General features: G+C 51.0%; 1 protein-coding gene across 5 annotated transcripts in view; it reads left to right on the top strand.

Moving 5' to 3' along the window:
- Window positions 1-583: 583 nt before the first annotated feature.
- Window positions 584-16,754, top strand: part of KIF1A (kinesin family member 1A) — a 92,288-nt gene continuing 76,117 nt past the window's right edge. For all 5 annotated transcript variants that reach the window (XM_082396470.1, XM_082396471.1, XM_082396472.1 and 2 more), the window contains exon 1: window positions 584-722. The gene's annotated coding sequence lies outside the window, so the exon portion shown is untranslated. The remainder of the gene's footprint in view (window positions 723-16,754) is intronic.

Below are 16,754 nucleotides of genomic sequence, written 5' to 3' on the forward strand. Positions count from 1 at the left end.
CGGGAGGAGAAGCGGCAGGTCCACTGGCCGGCCGGGAGCATCATCCCTGCCAGGAGGGCTGTCTGCGATGCTCTGGGCTCCCTCCAGGGCTCTGGCCCAGACGCCAGGCGCGATTGCAAAACTCACCTGTTACACCTAGAAGTCAGTATCCCTACCACCCCCGACAGCCCCTCCATGGTGCAAGGAAGGAGGCCACCCGAGTTTTGTCCCTCCGCGTCGATGCGTTTGTACTGCTGGCATCGCGGGTGGGGCAGGTGAAGCTTTAGTGGTTTCACTTAAAAGAGGTCCAAGTCGGGGAGGGCCCGGCGCGCGGGATCCGTGGGTAAATTCGGGGGCGGTGGGGGGGGGCCCGGGGCTGCGCCAGGGGAGGGGGCGGCGCGTCCGGGCCCGGGTGTCGGTCCCCCACTCCCCCACCTATCGCACCGCGGTGTCAGCGGTGATGTCACAGCCCGGCCCCAGCCCCATCCCCGCCGCAGCCGCGACGCCCGTCCCTCTCCCCGCGCGACAAACCAGCTGGCGGCTGGGGCTTGGGCGCCGCGCGCAGCCAACCAGCGAGGCGGGAGGGGCGCGGGGCGGGCCGGGCCGGGCCGGGGGCCCGCAGCCGTCACGCGGTGCCGCCGTCAGAGCGCCGAGAGCAGCCCGGGAGCGGCAGCAGCTCCGCGCTCGGGGACCCGCGCCCATGCCCGTGCTCATGCCGGGCCGCCGCCAGTGACGCCGGAGAGGTAGGGCAGCGGCTCTCCCGGCCTCCCGAGCCCCGCGTCCCGAACCTGCACCCCGCATCCTGCACCTGCATCGACTGCGCCCCGGGGCGGGGAGCTCGCGCCCTGCGCTGGCGTCCTCTTCTCGGCCAGAGGCGCTGGCGCCGCGCGGCCCCTTCCCTTCCCCCGACCCTCCCCCGTCCCCGCGGAGAACAATGGTGCAGATTCAGGGGTGTCCGCCCTTCTTTAGCAGCTGAGCAGGGCCCTCTGGAAAGGCCCCTCCGTTGCAGCCCCGGCTGCAGGGGGACTCTCGTCTGGGATGGGCGGGGGTCGTTACGGGGAGGGCGCAGGCAGCTGGCTGCATCTCGAGCCGCCCTCCCGCCTTCCCCGATCTTCCCCGCGCCTGGAGTGGAGCCATTCCTAGGGATGCGGCCGGGATTGCGACCGGACCGGCGGGGGGAGGGGAAGGATGGAGAAAAGGCGAGAGGATGCGGATGGGGCATCCGAGAGGGGGCGCGACTGCAGCGGCCGGGCCGGAGGGGAGGGCACTCAGGGCGGCCGGGCACGAGCAGAGGCCCTGGTCCCCGGGGTGGGGGAGGGCGGATGCTGGAGCCAAGAGCCAAACAGGCGGGCGGGCGCTGCGGCGGGAGGGCTGGGCCGCCAGCTTGGTGCGCACCTCCGAGACTGCCCATCGCCCCACCCCAAGTCGCGTCCTCCTCCCAAGAGACCCCTTCTCCCTTCCAGAAAGACCCACGGTTTGGGAGGGGCCGCCTTCGGACGCGGCCTGCGTCCACGCAGCCAGCGCCCCAGTAACAGGTGTGGCCTGCAGGAGGGGAGGGGGCTGCGGGGCCGCGACGTCTCGGCTGGCGGCGCTCCCCAGGCGCCTGGGCTCGGATGACAGGGACACTGCAGCTTAGACCCTTTCGCTAGTCCTTTAAGCTGCCTCTCGCCCTTACTTGCCCTCCAAACCCACCGCGCAGCCCTCGCGGCGGGCAGGGAGGGTCCGCAGTCTGCCTGGCGCTGGGTGGGCTGGGGGATCGCGGGCCGCAGGGGCGGAGGGGGGAGGGGAAGGAGGGAATGCCAAGTCATGGGGCCTGCCTGGCGCGGGCGCGACATCGCCCCGGCGCGGACCCGATGCGCGCCCACGTTCCCGGGAAGAGGGACTTTCCCACAGAGACCCGCGGACCCCTCCCCAAGCGGCCGCCCCCTCCAGGGGATGCCTGCCTTGCTGGGATAAAGGCCTGTTAGAGCAAAGGATTGGCTCTTGCGGCTGCGGAGAGGAGGTGGTGCGGAGGGGCCCCTGCGGCGCAGGGCTGTCCCTGTCCTAACCCTGGGGAGTCAGCGCGACACCCAGCGCGCGCTTCTGCAGGACAGTCACACCTAACCCACCCTCCCCCTGCTCCCGAGCTGGCTGAGGGCCCTTTACCGGGGCAACCGTGCCCATCCCCCTCTCGGTCTGAGAAAGCTGCTGCAGGTTTGCAGGGAAGCTCTGGGGTCTGGAGTGGGGGCTTCGGGCTGTACCTGCGGCGGCCATTTTGCAGGTGTGGTCGGCCGGCCGCCTTGGCTGAGCCTGAGGGATGGGGGGAGTCAGGAATGAAGCAGGTGTGGCACTCGCCGTGGGTTGCAGTGTCTGCAGTGTAGGGTGAAGGGTGCTGCCGGGCCAGGGCCAGGTCTCAGGGCTGCACTTGGTTGGGGTCGAGATCCAGGAACCTTCAGGGGCTGATGCTTGCAAGGAGGCCACTGGCTGAGAGACCCAGACGGGGTGGAGGGGACAGTCAGTCTCCACCCGGGTGTGAAGTCTGGTGAGGGTACTGGGTCAAAGCCAGGGAAGGGACTAGAAACTCCATCCCATGCTCTGCCCGGATCTGAAGCTGAGCAGGGAGTTGCCTGTGGGGTGCGGTCCACAGGACAGAGGGAGGGTCAGGTGTGCAGTCAGGGCCCCTCAACCCCAAGGCTCCCAGCGAGGGCCCCTTTGAGGAGGGCCTGCCAGAGGCCTGCTGTATGTCCACCCACTGGGTGCTACCCCTACCGAGTGTCCTCCCTTCCGCCTGCCCCCGCTGGAGTGGCCCATAGACTGCCCGTCCTGGGGCCCCCACGGCCGGGTGGAAGCTGAGGCTGTGCCTAAAGCCCGGAGGTGGTGCGTAGCCGGGATTCACACCCAGACTCACTGGGCGCAGGGGGCGCAGCCACCCGGCCTTGTCCCCCTTCAGTCCCCCTGGTGTCACCACTGCTGACCCAGGGCTGACCACGTCCTTTGGACGCAGAGCAGCGAAGTCCTCCCATGGGCTCTGTGGAGGGTGGGATGGGGTTGGGGGAGGGACCGGGAGTGGGGGGACAGACATGGGTGGGAAGTGGAGATGGGGGGCGTAGCCTCAGGAGAAGGCCAGGAAGGGGTGGGGCAGTCTTCATAGGCCCATTCAGCTCAAATAGTCCAGCCAGGTTGGGTGAGCTGGGCGTGGCAGGGTGGGGGGACATTCTCATGGGGTCCTGCTATCACAGGATTGGGGCCCGTGGAAGGGTTACCAGCACCGGGAACCCCACCCTGGACTTTAGGATTGACTGACCAGGGCCTGTGCTCAGGCCTGCCAAGCCCTTCAGACCTGAGACCCTCCTGAGTCTGGAGCGGCCTGGGCTGCCTCCCCTGGGATGGAGAGTGGCTGGCCAGGGGTCACTCTGCAGCGAGTGACCCCCAGGACGAGTGCATGGCTGCCCTCCTGCCCAGTCCCACGTGCTCCCTAGAGCACTCCCCGTTCAGTGTTCTTAGGCCCAAAGGACCGGGCTCACCACCCCTACCCAGGTGTGCCACTCCCGCTGTCTCCCCTGCCCATACCCCGGAGCTCCTCGGAGAGTGCTGGAGGGGCTGGGCCATGCCCTCCCCCAAACCTCTCGGCTCTGCCAGGGTGCCCAGGGGCACCGCCAGGCTGCTGGGCCTGCTCGGTACTCTGTTCTGTCTAGTTAGCTGATGGAACTCTCCCCACCTGGCCTCACCCTGCACAGGCAGGCCCAGGGCAGGGGGCGGGGATGGGGTTGATGGCAGGTGTGCTTCACCGTCCCACCTGTTCTAGCAGGTTTGCTGAGCACCACCGGGGTCCTGGCTTCGGGCCGAGGGGCGCTGGCTGACCCCAGGCTCCCCCAGCGCCCCAGCCCAGAGTAATGGAGACGTTGGAAGGGTGGAGGGTACGGTCAAGGTCAGCTGAGGCTGAGCCTCCTGACCCCTCTGGGTTTTTTCCCAGCCCCTCCTGCGGGCTTTGCCCTCCCCGGACACACACCACCCTGAGACTGCTCCCTCCCAGCTGTCCCCCTGCTTGCCGGAAGCCGCTCCCCTTGCAGCCTCCTAGGTGTCACCCCTGGGATCGGGAAGGACACACCGCCTGGGTGGCTGGGCCTCGCTTCTGCCTGCTGCCTCTCTAATGCCTCTGCTGGATTTAATCTCCTAATCCTGTCCTTGTGTCTGGGCCGGCTGAGCCCTGGTTCCCCCGCCCCCGCCTCATCCCCTGCTCAGGAGCCCCAGGGTGGGGAAATGCCCCCCCTGTCCCTCCCTCTACCTGGGTTTCAGGGCTCCCTGGGGTCTGGGGAGGACAAGCCAGGACCCCCCAGCCCTGGCCTCCTGTTCTCACTCCTCACCCTTCCCCACTTGGCCCTTGGGCTGACTGGAGCCGCTACTCGGCTACACACTCACACAGACACACGCAGACACACACGCTCACACATTCACACACACACACATTCACAATCACACACATTCACACCCACAATCACACCCACTCACACATTCACACACACGCTCTCACACGCACTCACACATTCACATACACATACACATTCACAATCACACTCACACATTCACACACTCACACATTCACACACACGCTCTCACACTCACACATTCACATACACACACATTCACAATCACACATTCACACACACACACACTCACCCATTCACACACACGCTCCCACACACACTCACACACACAGATTCTGCAGCCCTCGCCCGGCTTGTTCCCGCCTGGTCCTCTCTCCCCTGGAGCACTCCACATGACCCCCCACTGTGAGGTTCCAGCCCCGCTCCAGTGCTGCCAGCACCTTGAAGCCTGCCGTAAGCACCCCTGAGGGCCACCCCACCCCACGTAGGTAGTTTGGGGGTCAGTGAGGCGGAGGTGAACCCTGATTAGGGGCAGAATGCATTGCACACCTCCGTGTGCCCCCTTGTCCGCGCTCCCAACCCCTCAACACGCAGGTGGCATTGCCCCCATTTTTCAGATTTGGAGGCTGAGGCTCCTGAGAAAGCATGTGACTTGTCACAGAGGACCTGGGATTCCACCCCAGCTGCCTCTGACTCCAGAAACGTTGCTCTTCTAGCACTTTCTGCTCCCCCCACCCCACCCCATTGCCACCCCATCCCGTGCCAGCACAGTGCCTTACAGGCAGTGGCCACTCAGTCAATGCCGGTTCCTTGTTGGGCCGGTGGCTTTAGCCCAGGGAGTTGGTTTCCTGTGGCCCCAGGGCGGGCAGCCGCCTCTCTGTCAGGGGCGGGAGTGTCTGTGCGTCTCTGTGCTTCCATCAGGGCTTCCGAAATGCAGCTCTGGGATCAGGGTGGGGACGCCCCAACTGCTCCTGTAGGCCCAGCTCCCTGCAGGCCCCCTCCCCTAGCCCAGCCTCTGGCCTGTCCTCAGGGGTGTCAGGAGCCCTGGCCCCCCACCCCAGTCTCAGCCCTGCAAGTAACACTCAGGTGGCCCTCAGTTTCCTTCCCCATCTGTCATCAGCTCAAGCCAGGATGGTGAGGGGCAGGGCTTGGTCATCAAGGCCCAAGGCCTGTGGGTCAGTGGGGACCATGCTTCTGGGGGGCCGTCATGGGGCTGGGGCAGAGGGTCACTCAGCTGCTAGTGTCATCTGGTCTTCACTCTCCACCTGCTTCTGGGGCCAGGGCTATACCACGGCCGAGGCTGCGCCCAGGAGGGTGGCAGCTCCAGGACGAGCAGTGATGCGGTGGGCCAGGCCCAGATCAGGGGCGATCTCAGCTGTCCCTTTCTTGTACTGAATGCATTTCTTTCATCCTCACCTTCCCCCAGCTTCTCAATCACATTCTCTCTTCTGCTGCGTCCCCTCTTTCCTGGCACTCGCACCCCCGGAAGCCACCTCCCTCCTGCTGCTCGCCGCATCCCCTGGGCTGGATTCTCTGTTCTCTGGGCCCCGGAGCAGCTTCTCTCTTAGTTTCCTGTCTTGTTTGGCTCAAGCACATCCTTGTGTGACATCCTAAAAAGGGTGACGAGTCCTTGGCTTCTTGAGAGTGTCTCAGCTCTGTCCTCACGCTGGGTCGATGCTTCGTCTGGGGGCACTTTTTGTTGGTAAATCACTCTGAAGCCTTTGTCATCATCACTTTCTGCATCCAGTCACCTATGAGAAGTCTTTGTCAGCAGCTCGACTTTCCTCCCTGAAATCTTTTAGGATCCTTTCTTCATCCGTGGACTCCTGACCATCCATGCAGTTGGGTTACGTGTAGGTTTATGTTTTTATTGGTGCTCAGTGGGACCTTTCAACTGAAGACAAGCTCTTTCTTTCATCTGTTCATGTTTTTTCCCTTTCATTTTTTCTGTTTTCCTCCTTGAGTTCAGGCATTGGTCTTCTGTGTCTCTCATTCTGTCTCCTCGTTTATGTCCTATTTTCTGGACAAGTTTTGGACTTCATTTTCGAGTTCTTTGGGGAAGATTTGTGTTTCAGCATTTACACTGTTTATCTCTAAAAGAACCATCTTCCTTGTCTCTAAGTGTTCCCGTTTCTTAGCATCCTGTTCTTGTTTTGAGAATGTAGCATCTTCTTGAAACATTCTGAGTAAGTTTATAAAGGCTTTTTGTTGGTTTGCTTTTTTTTGATTGTGGTTTAACTCTTTCTCACAGGGCTTGTTTTCTGCTGGTTTACTGGTCTTTCACTTTGAAGCCGTTGGGAGGTCTGCTGGGTAGTGGAAGGGTTCCTGCGATCTGGGTGGGATTCCAACTGGAGCCGAGTGTGGGGTGGGGGGGTGCCCAGTAGCAGGTTTGCTTTAGGCGAAGGTGTGGGAGCCGGATGCCAAGCTGTGCCCCCAGTGCCAGAGTGCAGGGGCCAGCGTCCACATTGAGGACCTCACTCTTGCTTGGTGTTTTCTTCCATTTCTGTAGGGAAGAGCCTCCTATCTTTTGCCTGAGGATTTGGAAGCCACGGCCCTCTGTGAAGAGGGGGCAGGGAAAGGGGTGAGGGTTTCACCATCAAAGTGGTGGTTCCACAGGCAGACTTGCACCCAGGGCCCCCTCTTCAGTCTCACTCCCCACTCCTGCCCACCGCTGGGTCCATGAGCCCTCAGCCTAGAGCCCCCGGAGGCCCCCGCTATTGTACTACAGAGGACCGCTCCCCTAATCCTCATGGAGTCGGGGGAGGGCCTGTCTTACCCACTTTGCACATGGGGCCACAGAAGCATGCAGAGTTCCGTCCGCGCTGCTGACATCCTGGAGGTCCACGTCGAGGCCTTGGCCCCAGTCGGTTGGACCCCTGACCAGGGGTCTCCCCGCCACCCTGAATTCGGCGTCAGCATTCTCAGAACTCCATTGCTTACCCCTGGGCTCTCAGTAGTGTTGCCAGGAGTGTGAGGCTTTACTGGCTAATCTCACCGTGTCCACTTGTCTGCACGTTGCTGCCTGAACCATGTTTGTGAGATTCCCTAGGATGCTTCATTCACTTTTATGTCTGGATGGAGCTCCTGTATGACTGACTGGTCTCCAGCTGGGGGGCATTTAGGCGTCTCCATTCCCTCCCTCCCAACTCCTGGGCTCATGCACAACATCTCTAGTTGCCAGCTGCTGGCCACGTGGTCTGCAGCCTTACTAGAAAATTGCCGTGTTGTTTTCAAAGCGGTTGAACCAATGAACTTTTCCCAGGTGATCTGTAAGTTCCTGTTGCTGTATCCTTATAACAGTTGGGGTTGTCAGAAGTTTTAATGTTGTGATCTGTCGGGTATGGTTTAGACAACACTTTGTTAATTACTATTGTGGTTCAGTATCTTGTCCTGTAATTTGCCTGTTCATATCTTTTTGCCCATTTTTTCTTTTGTGTCTCTTTTCTTTGATTTTGTCTGTTCTTTATATGTTCTGCACATGAATCCTTGTTGATCATATGTGCTACAGACATCTCTAGGTGGGTGGGCTTCTCTTCACCCTTTCAATGGTATCTTGATGCCTGGACTTTTCCTTTTGGTGTCTTCCATGGGCTTAGAAATCCTTCTTAAAGGTGAGCATGGAGATAAGTGTTCAGTTTCTTCCAAAACTTTGTTGTTCACATTTAGGCCTTCAGTCTGCATGGAATTTGTTTTGGAATGAAAAGGGATCTAATTTTGTATGACTGGCCAGTTGTGTTAGTCTGTCTTAGTCTGTTATAACAGAATACCACAGACTGGGCGGCTTAAAAACAACAGAAACTAATTCTCACAGCTCTGAGGCTGGAAGTGCAAGATCAGGGCACGAGCTTGGTCCGGGCGCAGCATGGTCACGGTACCAGTATGGCCAGGTTCTGGTGAGAGCCTTCTTCTAGGTTGCAGATGGCTGACTCAATTGTGTTTTCACATGGCTGAGAGCAGAGAGAAGGAGCAAGTTCTCTTGGGACCTTTATAAGGGCACTAATCCCATTCATGAGGCTCCATCCTCATGACATATAACCTCCCAAATGCCCCGCCTCCTAACACCATCACACTGGAGGGTAGGGTTTCAACATAGGAATTTGGGGGGGACACGGACATTCAGTCCATGACACCTGTTTTCTCAGCATCACTGGTTCAGCACCCCTTTCTCTTCTCATCAGCCTGTAAAGCCTCCTTGTCAGATGTCAGAAGGGCTGTGTGTGCAGATCTGTTTCTGGGGTCCCTTCTGCTACAATGGTGATGACTTACTTGTCCCAACCACCTTGTCTTAATTACTACAGCTTTATATTAAGTCTTGTTATTGGTGGGGCCTGTTGCCTTCTACCTCTTGTGTTTCTTCAAGCTTGTTATTGATATTTGTAGTATCTTATGCCATATAAATTTTTGGAAGCAATCTGTCCAGTTTCACAAAAAGACTTGTTTGTGATTTCATTTGAAATTACATTGAATGTTTTGATTCATTTGGGTGAAAATAAACATTTTTAAGACATTTAAATTTCATTTTCATGAACAGGTTGTAGTTCTTCATTTATTTAGATTTTCTATAATGTTTTTGTAAAGTTTAAAAGTTTTCTTCATAAAAGTTGTATGTATCCTTTGTGACATTTATTTCTATGAAGGTCCTTTGTATTTTTGGTTATTTTTTAAATGCCACCTTAAAAAATATTTTTAAACTCTTGTCTCTAGTGCATACTCACGTGGTTGGTTCCTAGCAACTGTGCTGGCCCTTCCCACTAATTCAAATAATATGTCTCTGGATCCTCTTGATTCCTGTGTAGATAAGCAAGTAGTCTGCAAATAATGACAATTTGTTTTATTCTTTTCCAACCCATATTTTGCCGATGTTATTCCTTTTTCTTGCCTTATCACTCTGGCAAGAACCTCTGCTACAGTGTTAAATACAAGTGGTGACAGCAGGCATCTGGAACTTGTTCCTGAATTTAAAGGAAATGTTCCTACTATTTCACCATTAAGTGTGGTATTTGGGTAGATTTTTACTAGATACCTATTATGAGATTAAAGAAGTTTTATCCTCCTATTGCCAAGAGTTTTATCACAAATGGATTTTGAAAATGACTGAATGCTTCTTCAGTATCTATGGAGGACCTCATTTGGCCTTTTTCTCCTTTAATCTGATATGTGGTGAATTGTATTAATAGATACCCTAATGTTAAACCATGCATTATATTACCATACTGGTATTCCTGAAATAAACCTACTACATTATCTTTTTTATTTTCTGCTGGACTGTCTTGCTGATATTTTGAACTTTTCTATCTATGTTCGTCAGTGAAATTGGTCATTTCTCAAATGTTCTTTGTCTAATTTGATGCCAAGGTCATATTAGCCTCAGTGAATGAGTTGGGGATATAATCTTTCTCCCTCTGTTTCCCTCTCTTTTTCCTGTTCTCTTAAAAAGTTTGTATAAGATTGGAAATATCTGTTTTTTTGTATATATGGTAGAACTCATAAAAAGTATCTAAGTCTTCTACTTTTTCCGTGGTTAATATTTTAAACTATTGAATCAATTTATTTAATGATTGTAGGAAAATTCAAGTTCCTACTGACAAATTTTTCTCCTGGTTATAGGTCATCTTTTCTGGCTTCTCGGCATGTGTAGTAATTTTTTAAATTGAATTCTAGACATTTCTACATTGTGGAGCGTCTGAATTGTGCTTTCTTCCTGTAAAGAATGTTGGGCTTTGTTTTGGCAGGCAGTTAAATTACTTGAGGACTTATTTGATCCTTCAAGGCCTGATTTTAAGCTTTTTTAGAGTTGCTCTAGGGTAGATTACACTTTGGGAATAGTTAAGCCCACCCTAAAGTATGATTTCTTTGGGGTCTCTACTGAATGTCTGGGGGCCTGGGGTGGAGGGATCAAGAGAACTGTATTCTGGCTGGTGGAAGCACAGATGCCTTCTGACTTTGTGTAGCTTTGGGAATTCTTCAGTCTTCAGTCTTCTTTGTCCAGTCCGTGGGCATGGGCTAGGAGTCTACAAAGATGCCAGGGTATCCCTATGCAGATTTCTGGAGCTCTGTTACTGAGCAACTGTTTCCTTTCCAGAACTCTGACCCACAGATTCCAGCAGCTGCAACCTACCCAAACTCTGACTTCCATCTCCCCAACTCATCAGAGTTGCTGAGCTGTTTGGGTCCCACCTCCCAGTGCCTGAGGTCTGTAAATTGCCTCTGGGAAGATGTGGAGTGATTGGAGGGAAGGGAGACTCATATGTTTCCCTTCTCTCAGTGCCTTTTGTGCCATGTCTGAAAACAGTCATTTTCATCTATTTTGTCCAGTTTGCTAGTTGTTGTTTACAGTGGGAGGTTAAGTATGGTCCTTGTAACTCCTTCATGGCTGGATGTGGACGTGCTGTAAATTTTGCTGGTAGTATTTGCATGATCATTTACTACTAAGTTTATTTATAACTCTATAGTGATTTTTTGTTTTTTGTGTGTTGGTTATTTAGCAGTTTATTTTTTAAAATTTCTAAACATATGGGTTTTAGTGATCTTTTATTGATTTTTAATTTAATTGTGTTCAAATTACATGATCATTTAATTACATGAACACAATTAATTGTGTTCACATTACATGATCATTACAGAGTCTTTGAAATTTATTAGGAGTTTCTTTATGGCCTACTACAAGGTAAAATAATTGAAAATGTTCCCTATGTGTTAGAAAAGTGTGTGTTTCTCTAAATTTTGAGGGCAAGGGAGCACATATGTTCATTAGTTCATGATAATTATGTTGTTCAAATCTTCTACATCCTTATTAATTATATGTCTGCTTGATCTGTCAGTTAGTGAGAGGTGTGTTAAAACTGCCATGGTAAATTAATGAATTATTCCTTGTTGCATGACTCCTAACCTTTGTTTTATGGTTTCATCATTTTGTCTCTCTGGGGCCATTCTGGGTAACTTTTTCTGACATATCTTCCAGTTCATTAATTCTCTGCTCAGCTCCATTTAATTTGCTGATTAACGTGTCTGCTAAGTTTTAAAATTTAAAGGATTACATTTTTAAATCTAAAAGTTCTGCATGGTTTTTCCCTCATATTTTACTGCATTATTTCCCATTCCTGCTTATTTCTGTAAACACTTTTTTTAAATAAATTTATTTATTTATTTATTTATATGTATTTTTTGGCTGTGTTGGGTCTTCGTTTCTGTGCGAGGGTTTTCTCCAGTTGCGGCGAGCAGGGGCCACTCTTCATCGCGGTGCGCGGGCCTCTCATTGTCACGGCCTCTCCCGTTTCGGAGCACAGGCTCCAGACACGCAGGCTCAGTAGTTGTGGCTCACGGGCTTAGTTGCTCCGCGGCATGTGGGATCTTCCCCGACCAGGGCTCAAACCCGTGTCCCCTGCATTGCCAGGCAGATTCTTAACCACTGCGCCACCAGGGAAGCCCCGTAAACATTTTCAGTGCACTTATTTTATAATCTGTATGTGACAATTGTAACATCTGAGGTCCTTGAGGATCTAATTCTGGTTTTCTTTTCCTTTTTTTTTTTCCTGATTCTCGTGGTGAATTTCATCTCTTGTGTTGGGTAATATTTCACCATCAGCTCCTATGTGACTGATCTTCATCTCTGGGAATACTGGGACCCCAAGGGTAGGAAGCTATTTCCAAGGAGGATTTGTATCTGCCTTTGTGAGGTGCTTTGGGTGCAAACACCCGAGACCTACTCTGAGCTAATTTCTCAACCTTGGGCTTCCCTGATCGTGCAGGTGAATTTTAGACCCAAACCTGCATGAGGTCAGGTCTGTGGCCTCAGATTCTCAGAAGCACTGGCTTGTTCACCACATGGAGCTGAGAATCATTCAGACCAATGCCCACATCCCTCTGATGGCAGATGGCTTTCCCCAGCCTTCCACTGCACGGGGGCTGTGACTTTGCAGGATCCAACTTTCTGTGATATTTGGTTCCAGTCCCGACTGCCTGTGTTTGAGGCTGTGTCTCCCATCCCCCCACTCAGCAGGTGAAACCCAATTCTCTGCGTTTCTGGCATCAGCAAACGCCTGCAGCTTCCTTCTGGGTGGGCTTGTGGGATGGGCTCCCCACTTTCATTTCAGCTCCTCCTTCCTCTTTTCCCCCCTTTTCCAGAATTCTCCTCTTTTATTCTTTTTTTTAAAGGAACTCCTTTATTTATTTATTTATTTATGGCTGTGTTGGGTCTTCGTTTCTGTGCGAGGGCTTTCTCTAGTTGCGGCAAGCGGGGCCCACTCTTCATCGCGGTGCGCGCGCCTCTCACTATCGCGGCCTCTCTTGTTGCAGAGCACAGGCTCCAGACGCGCAGGCTCAGTAGTTGTGGCTCACGGGCCTAGTCGCTCCGCGGCATGTGGGATCTTCCCAGACCAGGGCTCGAACCCGCGTCCCCTGCATTGGCAGGCAGATTCTCAACCACTGCGTCACCAGGGAAGCCCTCCTCTTTTATTCTGATGCTTGTTATCTATCCCAAATTTCTAGGTGATTTCTAATGGGAGGATATCTCATCCATCATATTGCCAGAAATGGGAGTCTCTCAATCACCTTTCTCCCCCCATCCGTTTTGAAATATTAATTTTAATGAGCAAAACTGATTTTTGTGTTCATGCACACCAGCGCTTGTCAACTGAAAGTGAGCTAGCTTTCTCTCTCCCTCTTTCCCTGAACCGTTTGGTAATTATTTTAAAAATAATTTTTTTTAGGTAAAATATGAACATTATTTAGAAGAGTCGAATGTATCTACAGAACTCATTTAGAAAATCAGCAGGTTTTGCTCTCTATCCGCAACCTCTTTCAACTCCCTTTAGCTGTTTGTTGTTACTTTTTTGTTGTTGTTACTGTTGTTATTTAGCTCTAGATTGGTAAATAATGTGCTATGCTGCTCATTTTTGGCCTGTTTCAGAAGTTACATAAATAGAATTATATAGAATTTAGTGTTTGGTTCATCATTTCTAATTTATCTTCTCTCTCTCCTTAAATGCCACTGAAATAACAGTAGAGGTAAACTAAGGAAAGACCTAAATGCTTCCATAAGGATAAAAAAACAGAAGACAAGGCTCAGCACCCACATTTTGGAAAATGAAAAGCAGAACCCATGTGGTAACTGACAGCAGGTCCAGGAAAGCCAAAGGCACGGAGGGAAATTGGGAAGCAGCAGGCGGACGTCCTCACAAGGCTCAGGAACTGGGCCCCCACCTGCCCTGGGCAGACGGGTCCAAAGTCTGCTAGAGAAGCAGCTAGATTCCTGAGAATTCTCCCCACCTGCTCCTTCCGCATTTCTTTCTTCCTTTCTAACCCTTCTCCCTCCTTGATCTCGTCCATCTCCATGACTTAAAGAGTCAGTGCTCACAAGCGACTGATGCATGTTTCCTGCCCTGACGCCTCCTCAAATGCTCACATCCAGCCTCCTCCCTGACATCTCCAGGCATCTCCTGCCGGCGCCAGGGTTAAGGGGTGAACAAGAGGACAATCCTGCTCTGGCAGAGCCTCAGCTGCTGGTTCACGTGCACCGGGTCCTTCTCAAGGCAAACCTTCAAGTCCCGAAGGTCCGCCTGGCAAACCCATGGCTCCCTGGGGGACGGTGGGTTCTGGATCGACCTGGGACTGCTGTGAAGGACTCCCCACCTCGACCCCCATGACTTAAAGCTATACATTTCCTCGTGAGTTCTGCGCGAACTGCACTCCACAGCTTTGATATGTTGTATCATCATTATTCAGTTCAAAATATTTTCTAATAGTCAATGAGTTTTTTTTCCTTTGACCCATAGGTTATTTAGAATTGTATTGCTTTATGTCCAAACAGTCGAGAGGTTGTAGGTTTTTGGGGGTTTTTAAAAATTAATTAATTTATTTTTGGCTGCGTTGGGTCTTCGTTGCTGCGTGAGGGCTTTCTCTAGTTGTGGCGAGCGGGGACTACTCTTCGTTGCCTTGCGTGGGCTTCTCGTTGTGGTGGCTTCTCTTGTTGCGGAGCACGGGCTCTAGGGTGCACAGGCTTCAGTAGTTGTGGCACGCGGGCTCAGTAGTTGTGGATCGCGGGCTCTAGAGCGCAGGCTCAGTAGTTGTGGCGCACAGGCTTAGTTGCTCCACGGCATGTGGCATCTTCCCAGACCAGGGCTCAAACCCATGTCCCCTGCATTGGCAGGCGGATTCTTAACCACTGCGCCACCAGGGAAGTCCTGGTTGTAGGTTTTTTTATTGCTTTTTTGTTTGGTATTGATGTATAGCCTAATTCTACTGTGGTCAGAGAACATATGAATTTAATTTTATGAATGTAATCAATTTAATTTTAAATTGAAATTCGTTAGCGTTTACTTTATGACCAGCATATGGCTAATTTTAGTAAATGTTCCATGGGCGCTTTAAAAGAATGTGCATGATAGACATTTTTCCTTTTCAGTAGCTGATAGAATAGGCAAACTAGGGACTTCCCTAGCAGTCCAGTAGTTAAGACTTCGCCTTCCAATGCAAGGGGTGTAGGTTCGATCCCTGGTCGGGGAGCTAAGATCCCACATGCCTCGTGGCCAATAAAGACAATAAAACAAAAAACATAAAACAGAAGCAATATTGTAACAAATTCAATAAAGACTTTGAAAATGGTCCATTTCAAAAAAAAAAGAATAGGAAAACCAAAAAATTTTATCTTTTTATTTTCAGCCTCTCTGTGTCTTTTTATTTAAAGATGTCTCTTGTCAACAGACTATAACTTTAAAAAAAAATCTGTTCTGACAACTGTAACATTTGACTTGGAGTAATGGTCCGTACTAATTGACTTGAGCTTTTATCTAGGGTCTTAAATCTTCATTTTCCATTTGACACTTTTTTTTTGTTCTGTTTTTCCTCCTTTATTGCCTTCTATTGGATTAATAAAAATATTTAAAATTTTTTCTGTTTATCTTGCTATTAATCTGTTAGTTATACATTCTTTCTCTGCTGTTTTGATGGTTACCCTAGCAATTGAAACAAGTATCCTTGACAGTCTAATATAAATGATTACTTTTCTACTTAACGTTGAAACCTTAGAACGTATCTTTTGGCTTCCATCATTTCTGTTGAGAAGTCAATTGTCAATCTTTTTTTTTTATATACATTTATTTATTTTATTTTTGGCTGCGTTGGGTCTTCAGTTGCTGCACACGGGCTTTCTCTGGTTGCAGTGAGCGGGGGCTGCTCTTCCTTGTGGTGTGCAGGCTTCTCATTGCGGTGGCTTCTCTTGTTGCGGAGCACAGGCTCTAGGCACGCGGGCTTCAGTAGTTGTGGTGCATGGGCTCAGTAGTTGTGGCTTGCGGGCTCTAGAGCACAGGCTCAGTAGTTGTGGTGCATGGGCTTAATTGCTCTGTGGCATGTGGGATCTTCCCGGACCAGGGCTTGAACCCTTGTCCCCTGCATTGGCAGACGGATTCTTAACCACTGTGCCACCAGGGAAGTCCTCAATTGTCAATCTTATTCTTGTTCCTTTAAAGGTTTTCTTTTTCCTGCCAGCTTTTAAGATTTTTCTTTTCATCTTTGGTACTCGACAGTGTTATTATGATGTGCATTGGTGTAGTTTTCTTTGTGTTTGCAGAGCTTCTTGAATCTGGATGGATATATATACTTCAGTAGTTTTAGACAATTAATGGTCATTATCTTTTAAAGTATTGCTTCTCTCCTATTCCATTATTCTCCTTTTAGATTTCAGTTACATGCATGTTCGACCATTTCACTGTGTCCTGTATTTCTCTGACTCTCATTTTTATATTTTCCATTCTTTGTTTTCTCTGTTCTTTAACATTCTGTTGACCTGTTCTCCAGTTCATGAACACTGTCTTCAGATGTGTCTAATCTCTTCAGTTCTTAATTTCAGTTATTGTGTTTTCAGTTCTAACATTTCCATTTGATTCTTTTTTACAGTTTCAAATCCTCTTGCAAAATTCTCCATTTTCCATTTATTTTCTCCATCCTTTTCTCTCTTATTTTGAACATATAAGTCGTGATTATTTTTTTTTATAAATATATACGTATCTAGCATTTTTAAAAAATTTTTGTTTATTTATTTATGGCTGTGTTGGGTCTTCGTTTCTGTGTGAGAGCTTTCTCTAGTTGCAGCAAGTGGGGGCCACTCTTCATCGCGGTGCGTGGGCCTCTCACTATCGCGGCCGCTCTTGTTGCGGAGCACAGGCTCCAGACGCGCAGGCTCAGTAATTGTGGCTCATGGGCCTAGTTGCTCTGCGGCATGTGGGATCTTCCCAGACCAGGGCTCGAACCCGTGTCCCCTGCATTGGCAGGCAGATTCTCAACCACTGCGCCACCAGGGAAGCCCCAGTCATGATTATTTTAAAGTCCTTGTTTGATAAGTCCTAGATCTGGATCATATGTAGGTTTGTTTCTTTTTTTCTTTTTACCTTTCTTTCCCAATTTGTTTTGAGTCAT

This window comes from Balaenoptera borealis (assembly GCF_965194805.1).
Source record: "Balaenoptera borealis genome assembly, chromosome: 6".
Classification (NCBI taxonomy): Eukaryota; Metazoa; Chordata; class Mammalia; order Artiodactyla; family Balaenopteridae; genus Balaenoptera; species Balaenoptera borealis.